The 9,019-nt window shown below is 36.5% G+C and overlaps 1 pseudogene; it reads left to right on the top strand.

Annotated features, from left to right (window-relative positions):
* Nucleotides 1-551: 551 nt before the first annotated feature.
* LOC134206337 (axoneme-associated protein mst101(2)-like) lies at nucleotides 552-2,325 on the top strand (annotated as a pseudogene).
* Nucleotides 2,326-9,019: the final 6,694 nt, after the last annotated feature.

Below are 9,019 nucleotides of genomic sequence, written 5' to 3'. Positions count from 1 at the left end.
ATGAATATATGTTCAGTGAGGTGGAAAACGGAGTAGCTCTCCTACATGATTCAGAATTGTAAATGTGAGATTAAAATATGAATTTTACTCTAAACTTTTACTCTAAAAGAATAAGTAAAATTTCCCCGAATGCTTCCAAAACTCAGCTTATTATTTTCCCACATATGCCGAGAGCTTCTTATGAATGGGGTTCCAATAGCAAAGCTGAATATTTAGGACTTCTGCTGGATCAAAAAATAACTTTTAAAAGTCACATTGAATGCATTCAAGCCAAATGTAACAAATATATTAAATGTTTATATCCACTTATAGGGTTTAGGGTCATTTGGCCGAATGCCGTTTGGCCGAATGTCGTTTGGCCGAATGCCAGTTGGCCGAAAGGGTCATTTGGCCGAACGCCATCTGGCCGAATGCCGTTTGGCCGAATAGTTGAAATTCTCCGAATGAAGAATAAATGAAGAAGATGGAAAGAGAAAGAAGAAAGAATCAAGAAGGAAAAATACGGAAGAAGGAAGAAGGAAAAAGGAAGAAGGGAGAAGAAAGAAGGAAGAAGGAAGAAGGAAGAAGGAAGGAGAAAGAAGGAAGAAGGAAAAAGGAAGAAGGAAGAAGGAAGAAAGAAGAAGGAAGAAAGAAGAAGGAAGAAAGAAGAAAGAAGAAAGAAGAAGAAAGAAAGAAGAAATAAGAAGGAAGAAGAAAGAAAGAAGAAGCAAGAAGGAAGAAGGTAGAAGGAAGAAGGAAGAAGAAAGAAGGAAGAAGGAAGAAGGAAGAAGGAAGAAGGAAGAAGGAAAGAGGAAGAAGGAAGAAGGAAGAAGGAAGAAGGGAGAAGGAAGAAGGAAGAAGGAAGAAGGAAGAAGGAAGAAGGAAGAAGGAAGAAGGAAGAAGGAAGAAGGAAGACGGAAGAAGGAAGAAGGATAAAAGAAGTAGGAAGAAGGAAGAAGGAAGAAAAAAGAAGGAAGAAGGAAGTGGGAAGAAGGAAGAAGGAAGAAGGAAGAAGGAAGAAGGAAGAAGGAAGAAGGAAGAAGGAAGAAGGAAGAAGGAAGAAGGAAGAAGGAAGAAGGAAGAAGGAAGAAGGAAGAAGGAAGAAGGAAGAAGGAAGAAGGAAGAAGGAAGAAGGAAGAAGGAAGATGGAAGAAGGAAGAAGGAAGATGGAAGAAGGAAGAAGGAAGAAGGAAAGAGGAAGAAGGAAGAAGGAAGCAGGAAGCAGGAAGAAGGAAGAAGAAAGAAGGAAGAAGGAAGAAGGAAGAAGGAAGAAGGAAGAAGGAAGAAGGAAGAAGGAAGAAGGAAGAAGGAAGAAGGAAGAAGGAAGAAGGAAGAAGGAAGAAGGAAGAAGGAAGAAGGAAGAAGGAAGAAGGAAGAAGGAAGAAGGAAGAAGGAAGAAGGAAGAAGGAAGCAGGAAGAAGGAAGAAGAAAGAAGGAAGAAGGAAGAAGGAAAAAGGAAGAAGGAAGAAGGAAGAAGGAAGAAGGAAGAAGGGAGAAGGAAGAAGGAAGAAGGAAGAAGGAAGAAGGAAGAAGGAAGAAGGAAGAAGGAAGAAGGAAGACGGAAGAAGGAAGAAGGATAAAAGAAGTAGGAAGAAGGAAGAAGGAAGAAAAAAGAAGGAAGAAGGAAGTGGGAAGAAGGAAGAAGGAAGAAGGAAGAAGGAAGAAAGAAGAAGGAAGAAGAAAGAAGGAAGAAGGAAGAAAGAAGAAGGAAAACAGAAGAAGGAAGAAGGAAGAAGAAGGAGGAAGGAAGAAGAAGGAAGAAGGAAGAAGAAGGAAGAAGGAAGAAGGAAGAAGGAAGAAAGAAGAAGGAAGATGGAAGAAGGAAGAAGAAAGAAGGAAGAAGGAAGAAGGAAGAAGGAAGAAGGAAGAAGGAAGAAGGAAGAAGGAAGAAGGAAGAAGGAAGAAGGAAGAAGGAAGAAGGAAGAAGGAAGAAGGAAGAAGGAAGAAGGAGAAGGAAGAAGGAAGAAGGAAGAAGGAAGAAGGAAGATGGAAGAAGGAAGAAGGAAGAAGGAAGAAGGAAGATGGAAGAAGGAAGAAGGAAGAAGGAAGAATTAAGAAGGAAGAAGGAAGAAGGAAGAAGGAAGAAGGAAGAAGGAAGAAGGAAGAAGGAAGAAAGAAGAAGGAAGACGGAAGAAGAAAGAAGAAAGAAGGAAGAAGGATAAAAGAAGAAGGAAGAAGGAAGAAAAAAGAAGGAAGAAGGAATAATGAAGAAGGAAGAAGGAATAAGGAAGAAGGAAGAAGGAAGAAGGTAGAAGGAAGAATGAAGAAGGAAGAAGGAAGAAGGAAGAAGGAAGAAAAAAGAAGGAAGAAGGAAGAAAGAAGAAGGAAGAAGGAAGAAGGAAGAAGGAAGAAGGAAGAAGGAAGAAGGAAGAAGGAAAATGGAAGAAGGAACAAGGAACAAGGAACAAAGAAGAAGGAAGAAGGAAGAAAGAAGAAGAGAGAAGGAATAGATATAATGAAGGAAGAAGAAAAAAGGGAGAAGGGGGAAGGAAGAAGGAATTAGAAAGAAGAAAGTAGAAAGAAGAAAGAAAGGGGAATGAAGAAGGAAGAAAGAAAAAGAAGGAAAAAGAAAGACGGAAGAAAGAAGAAGGAAGAAGGAGAAAGGAGAAGGAAGAAGGAGGAAGAAGAAGGAAGAAGGAGAAGAAAGAAGAAGGAAGAAGGAGAAGAAAGAAGAAGGAAGAAGTTCTCTGTTCACTTTTCTCTTCCCACTTTTCACATTTCACTTCTCACTTCTTACTTCTCATTACTCACGTTTCATTTCTCAATCTTCGCTACTCGTAATTTGAGGTAATTTTTTTAACTATTCGGCCAAACGGCATTCGACCAAACGACCCGTTCGGCCAAACGGCATTCGGCCAAATGGCGTTCGGCCAAACGGCATTCGGCCAGACGGCATTCGGCCAAATGGCCTGACACCACTTATAGCATAGCATAGCATATGTGATTGTACAAATCGTGGGTGGCTATACAATGCTCAATTGAGCAATCTACTGTATATTGTCGCAAATTGGTACTTGGGATTAGTACCTTTTCCTATACAGTAGCAGTTGTATACCTGGCCACGTCCTTACAATCACGGAAGGAAGGGAAGGAATGTTAGTTCAACATCTACTAGTGAAGATGCAGGGAACCCATACTACCTTCATAGATGTCTCGGAAGGAAAATTTGTGTTAGTGGGTAAGGTGAATAATAGGGAGCTCTATTCGACAATATAGAGCGTTTGTCAATAACAGTATATGCTGAAAAAATAATAAAATATATTCATCAATTTACTTACGAACCGTCCAAAGGAGGACAAAGTAACCTGGATTTTACAAATGTTTCGCATTAGGGTAAATGCTCCCATATTAATAACAGCCCGTATATTAATCACAATCGTCAATAAACCCAATTGAAAATCGATTTAAATACAATATCTCACATCGAACGTACACAATAATGAATGGACAACATTTTTCAATGTTTATAATATTATTTAAAATTCAGTTTAAGCTATATTTCAGTTCACAAGACTCAAATTATAAGAAACAAAACTATAAAACACATTTTCCTACCTCTGATCGTTGGTTTGATGCACTGCTCGATTGCTACTAGCAGATACACCTCTTTTCACAACGTTGTTTTCCACTCAATTTCAAACTAAAACAAATGTTTACATATGAAATTCACTTCACAAGACATAAAGCACATTACATTTTCACTATTAATATAATTATATTTGAAAAAAGAACGCGATTTCCTATAGTTTGATATAGGTTTATTTCGAACTATGTCTCAATCATCCTTGTCCGTATTCCAAACTGTTTACATCTTGCTTGTATCCTGAAGGGTTGCCGACTAAGATTTTTATTTCAGAAAGGCTTGAATGAACTTTTAATGTGAAACTCAACTGACATATTTGCAAAATAAGTTATATCGAAAAGATAAATTATGACAAACATAAAATTGAGCTGATAAGATGGAAAATTTCAACAAAAACTGAAATATTGTAATTATGTTTCTAATAACATTTCAGTTGTTCCTACATAAATAAAAAAAACATTGGAAAATTCGGCATCACTGCAATCATACCGTTACGTATACACACGAGTAATAGTGTGCGTAGTTTATGTTGGAAGTAGTATTATTGAAATAGGTACAGGCATAGGATTAACTATTTTAGAATGTTATTGAAATGGGTGCATGGTGGTGATGATGTTTTTTAGTTAAATACTTCATAAATGTGATGTTCATTTCATTTTCGAAGTCACCAAATTGTTCTCAATTAAAAATTATGTGAATTGGGCATAATTATTCTCACGGTACTTGATAATTAGGTGAGAAATCAATGTATTTCATGTGCACTGTGTCTTATTGTTATTGATATAGGAACAGATACCCTATATACAAAACACGCACACTTATTCATCGAGCATTCTAATCAGAACCAAAAACTCGGATTTTACGAATGCTCTACCGTGGTGCATCGAAACCCGTACATTTAAGCACTTCAGTATACGAAAAAGTGTCTAGAAAATACAAATCGAATGCAAATAGAACGTTCGTCATTGATCTAACTGCACAAGGGCCTCTAATTTTTCTGTGCTCCACTGTATTGCACTGAAAGTAATGATAAAATTGATAAAATTACGAACAAAATCACCACATCCTGAATCGAAATCCGTCCACCGTGGACGGATTTTGAATCATAGGATCATAATCCGTACAGCTATTTACTAACAAAATATTTAAATTAAAAAAGACTAATTGATCAAACTAACACTGTAATGAGCGCAATACGCACCTTGAGAAGCGATTCCTTTGTTATTTATGTTGCTGATCCTACTCTATTTTGCGATTTGCAATTTAAACACACTCACTTTCGGTACAATTGCGTCCAACACGCGAACAAAATGGCTGCTGAAACCTCGCGTTTGCGGGGTGGCGATTTGTTTTTTAATTATGTTATTTTAATTTCAGAGCCTACTTTCCATTTCAATGGCCAGAATGCTTACTGTCAAGTATAAGATCAGGATAAGATAAATGATTCATACATTAATTCCCTCAAACCCCCTTTATTTTATTGATAACTCACGAAGTGGACGGATTTCGGTGCTGTACGGATTTCGGTCCCCCACGGTATATCCTACCTGAAACACGTCCGATCACGCACCAATTGTTTACTCACTCGGCCGCGCGAGCTATCTGCTTACTGAAAAGAAACACGACAAAACAAGCACTGACGGCCGCGCAATGCAGAACACAATATTTCGGCAAATCACGCGATTGTTCTGCTGTCCGAAACAAGAGCCAACACACACTGAACTCATTAAGTGTCTATATCCACTTATAAACAGAAAATCAAAACTTTGTCTTAAGAACAAACTTTTGATTTACAAACAAATTTTTAGACCTGCCATGTTGTATGCTGTGCCAATATTGACTAGTTGCTGCAATGCCAGGAAGAAGGCATTTCAGAGGATTCAAAATAAAATTTTGAAAATGATTCTGAAGTTGCCTCCATAGTATAGTACCAATGAACTTCATAGAATATCTAATATTGAGGCATTGCAACAAATGTCCAATAAAATAATTTCCAAATTAAGACAAAAATCGTTGCAATCTTCTATTGCAACGATAAGCTCCTTGTACCCTTAGTATAAATTAGGTTAAGTTTAGTTTAAGTGGAAAACATTGTAATTCCTACATGGTTCAATTCAACCAGAGGAAAAATCCTAACTGCCAGAGGCAATTTAAATATATTAATAATAACTAAAAATGTAACATAGTCAATAAGAATGAGAGTGTTAAGAAATTACGGAACACCTAGTCTAGGAGATTAATGCATGTATTAGATAATTAGCAAATAAAATTAGTAAAAAAAACAAACTGCATCTGGTTTTGGAAAATGAAAATATGATAATAATAAATAAAACGAATATGACAAATAAGACAAATCTTATCTTATCTATCTTATATGTCTTATTTGTCTTATTTGTCTTATTTGTCTTATTTGTCTTATTTGTCTTATTTGTCTTATTTGTCTTATTTGTCTTATTTGTCTTATTTGTCTTATTTGTCTTATTTGTCTTATTTGTCTTATTTGTCTTATTTGTCTTATTTGTCTTATTTGTCTTATTTGTCTTATTTGTCTTATTTGTCTTATTTGTCTTATTTGTCTTATTTGTCTTATTTGTCTTATTTGTCTTATTTGTCTTATTTGTCTTATTTGTCTTATTTGTCTTATTTGTCTTATTTGTCTTATTTGTCTTATTTGTCTTATTTGTCTTATTTGTCTTATTTGTCTTATTTGTCTTATTTGTCTTATTTGTCTTATTTGTCTTATTTGTCTTATTTGTCTTATTTGTCTTATTTGTCTTATTTGTCTTATTTGTCTTATTTGTCTTATTTGTCTTATTTGTCTTATTTGTCTTATTTGTCTTATAACAGGCTAACACGATGATACTTTTATGCCCAGGAAAATCGAGACCAATTTCCAATCCGAAAATTGCCTAGACAGGCACTGGGAATCGAACTCAGCCACCCGCATGGTCTTGCTTTATAGCCGCGCATCTTACCGCTAGGCTAAGAAGGGCCCCAAGAGTTACGAATAATAATTATTGGAAAAATCGAAATAAATAAATACAATTGGAAGAGGCTTTTTGAATTATAGTCTTTCGGTACATTTAGTGTACGAAAAAGGTAAAAAATCGAGCGAGATTTAAGCACGGGATAAGCACGGGACTCTTTTGAGCCTAAAGTGCTATCAAGCCGATTTTTAAAAGGAAACAACGAGACAGGATTCTCCGTAGAATGCAACCATATTGGATGTTATTACTGCCTTCACATCATCCCGCTTTCGTCTCCTCATAGTTAATATGTGTACAAAATTTTATTGAAATCGTTTCAGGGGGAGTAAAGTTACATTGAGTTACTCAATTTCTGAGCTTCTATGTGAAATAATTAGGTACGTTTTTAAATAAATTTCTTTATATTTTCATTCATATATTATGTTGACTATTTAAATTTATGTTTAGCATTCGCTTTTACATGTCACCTGTCAACCCAGAGGTGAGCCAGCCAAGGGCTGAAAGCCTTTTAAATGAAGACAAAAATAATTTCATCCAGTTATAATATAGTGTCAGGTCATTTGACCGAATGCCGTATGATCAAACGAGCCTTTGGTCGAATGCCGTTTGGCCGAATAATTGGAAAAAAGTTTTTTCGGATTGCGAGTCGTAACATGTGAAAAACAGAAGTGAGTAGTGAGAATTGCGAAGTGTGTTTATTTGTTTATTTAAATATAACACCAACAGACTACAGACTAATCCCAATGATGTGTAAAAAAAATATATATGTATAATAAATAAGATTCGTTACGGACAAATTAAACATCACATATTAATCATAAAAATTTAGATAATCTAAGCTTTAGTACTGCGTCAATGACCTCTATCACTGAATACAGTGTAGAATCTCCTCCTTAGCACATTTCTTGTTAAGTGGAAGTCGAACATCGCAGCCACTCTGTTAAAAACTCGTTGTAGGCCATGGATAGCATTGCCACATCCGTACTTGATACGACGGATCGGTAGGCGAAGCATTATATTCTTACGAAGCGGTTGGGGTTGTACGCTGATGTTGATTTGTTGCAAGATGGTTCTACAGTCGACCCTGCCCTGCAACACATCGGCCACAGTCATGGCTCGGCATACATTTCGTCGAGAACTCAGAGGCTCGAGACCGATTAGCTGACATCGGCTTTCGTAACTCGGCAACTGGAATGGGTTATTCCAAGCTAACCTTCGGAAGGCGAAGCGCAATAAACGACGGTGATTAGATTCTATCCGTTCAGCAGCATTGTTCCTATTAGGGATCCAGACCGCGGAACAGTATTCGAGGGTGGAACGTACAAGTGAGCAATACAGAGATTTTAGACAATATACATACGTCAGAGAAGCTACTTGCAATTTTAAAGATACATCCAAGAGCTCTGGAGGCTTTGTCCACGACCCTTGAGATGTGATTCTCGAAAGTCAGCTGCGAATCCAATAGGACGCCAAGGTCTTTAACACTGTGAACGCGTTCTATAGTTGTGTCGTGTAGCTTGTAGTCAAAATCAATATTCTGTTTTTTTTTTCGGGAGAAGGTAATGACCGTACATTTAGCAGGATTCACTACCAATCTATTGATGGAGCACCAATCCGCAAAGGCGTTAATCTGATCCTGGAGAAATTTGCAGTCATCGAGTGACCTGATGCGCAAAAACATTTTCAAGTCATCTGCGAAAGTTAATCTCGGACTTTTGATGACATGATGGACGCCATTAAAGTACAGGAGGAATATGAGCGGTCCAAGATGGCTGCCTTGAGGTATACCGGATTTTGCACTGAAAATAGTTGACCGAAAGTCATCCAAAGCAATGCACAATGGTCCGATTCAGTTATTTAGCAGGAAAAAACTATTTTCCTCCGTTTTCGTTCTATTTAGACACTTGATGTCTTCAGTGAAGTTGTTTATAATAAAATATTGCTTCTTCGGACAAAAAGTTCGATAGGGTGGTCCTTATCGTTTCTCAAAACTGAAATTAAACTTTTTTATTTCGGATTTTTTGTGGATGACCTCTTCAGCAAACTTGCAGTAAACATTATTTGATGCAACTTTGCCGAAGACACCTTGTGTCTAGCACATAAATTGAGTTCAGTAAATGAAATTTCGATTATAACCTAGGGTGGCTCCAAAAAAATCAGTTTTTCTATTCTAACTTTTTTGTTTTGAGTTTTACGAGAATGCGGTCTTCAGAAGAAATGAAGAGCAAGTGATGGTGCATATTTTTGCTGAACACATCATGTTTATAAGTCTTACCAGTTAAAAGTTATATGCAATTTATACCAAAAAACTATGCAATCTCAAAATGCCTATATCTCATGGAGATGGTTCGATTAATTTTTTTTGAAGGTGTTATCTGAAAGGGCACATATATAGTAACTTTTACTGCAAAAATTACGGGAACGTATTTTTTTTAAATTGAATAAATCGACTTTGAAAATTTCTTCGAAA

This window comes from Armigeres subalbatus, chromosome 1 (assembly GCF_024139115.2).
Source record: "Armigeres subalbatus isolate Guangzhou_Male chromosome 1, GZ_Asu_2, whole genome shotgun sequence".
In the NCBI taxonomy this organism is placed as follows: domain Eukaryota; kingdom Metazoa; phylum Arthropoda; class Insecta; order Diptera; family Culicidae; genus Armigeres; species Armigeres subalbatus.
This window is presented reverse-complemented; position numbering and strand designations above follow the sequence as displayed.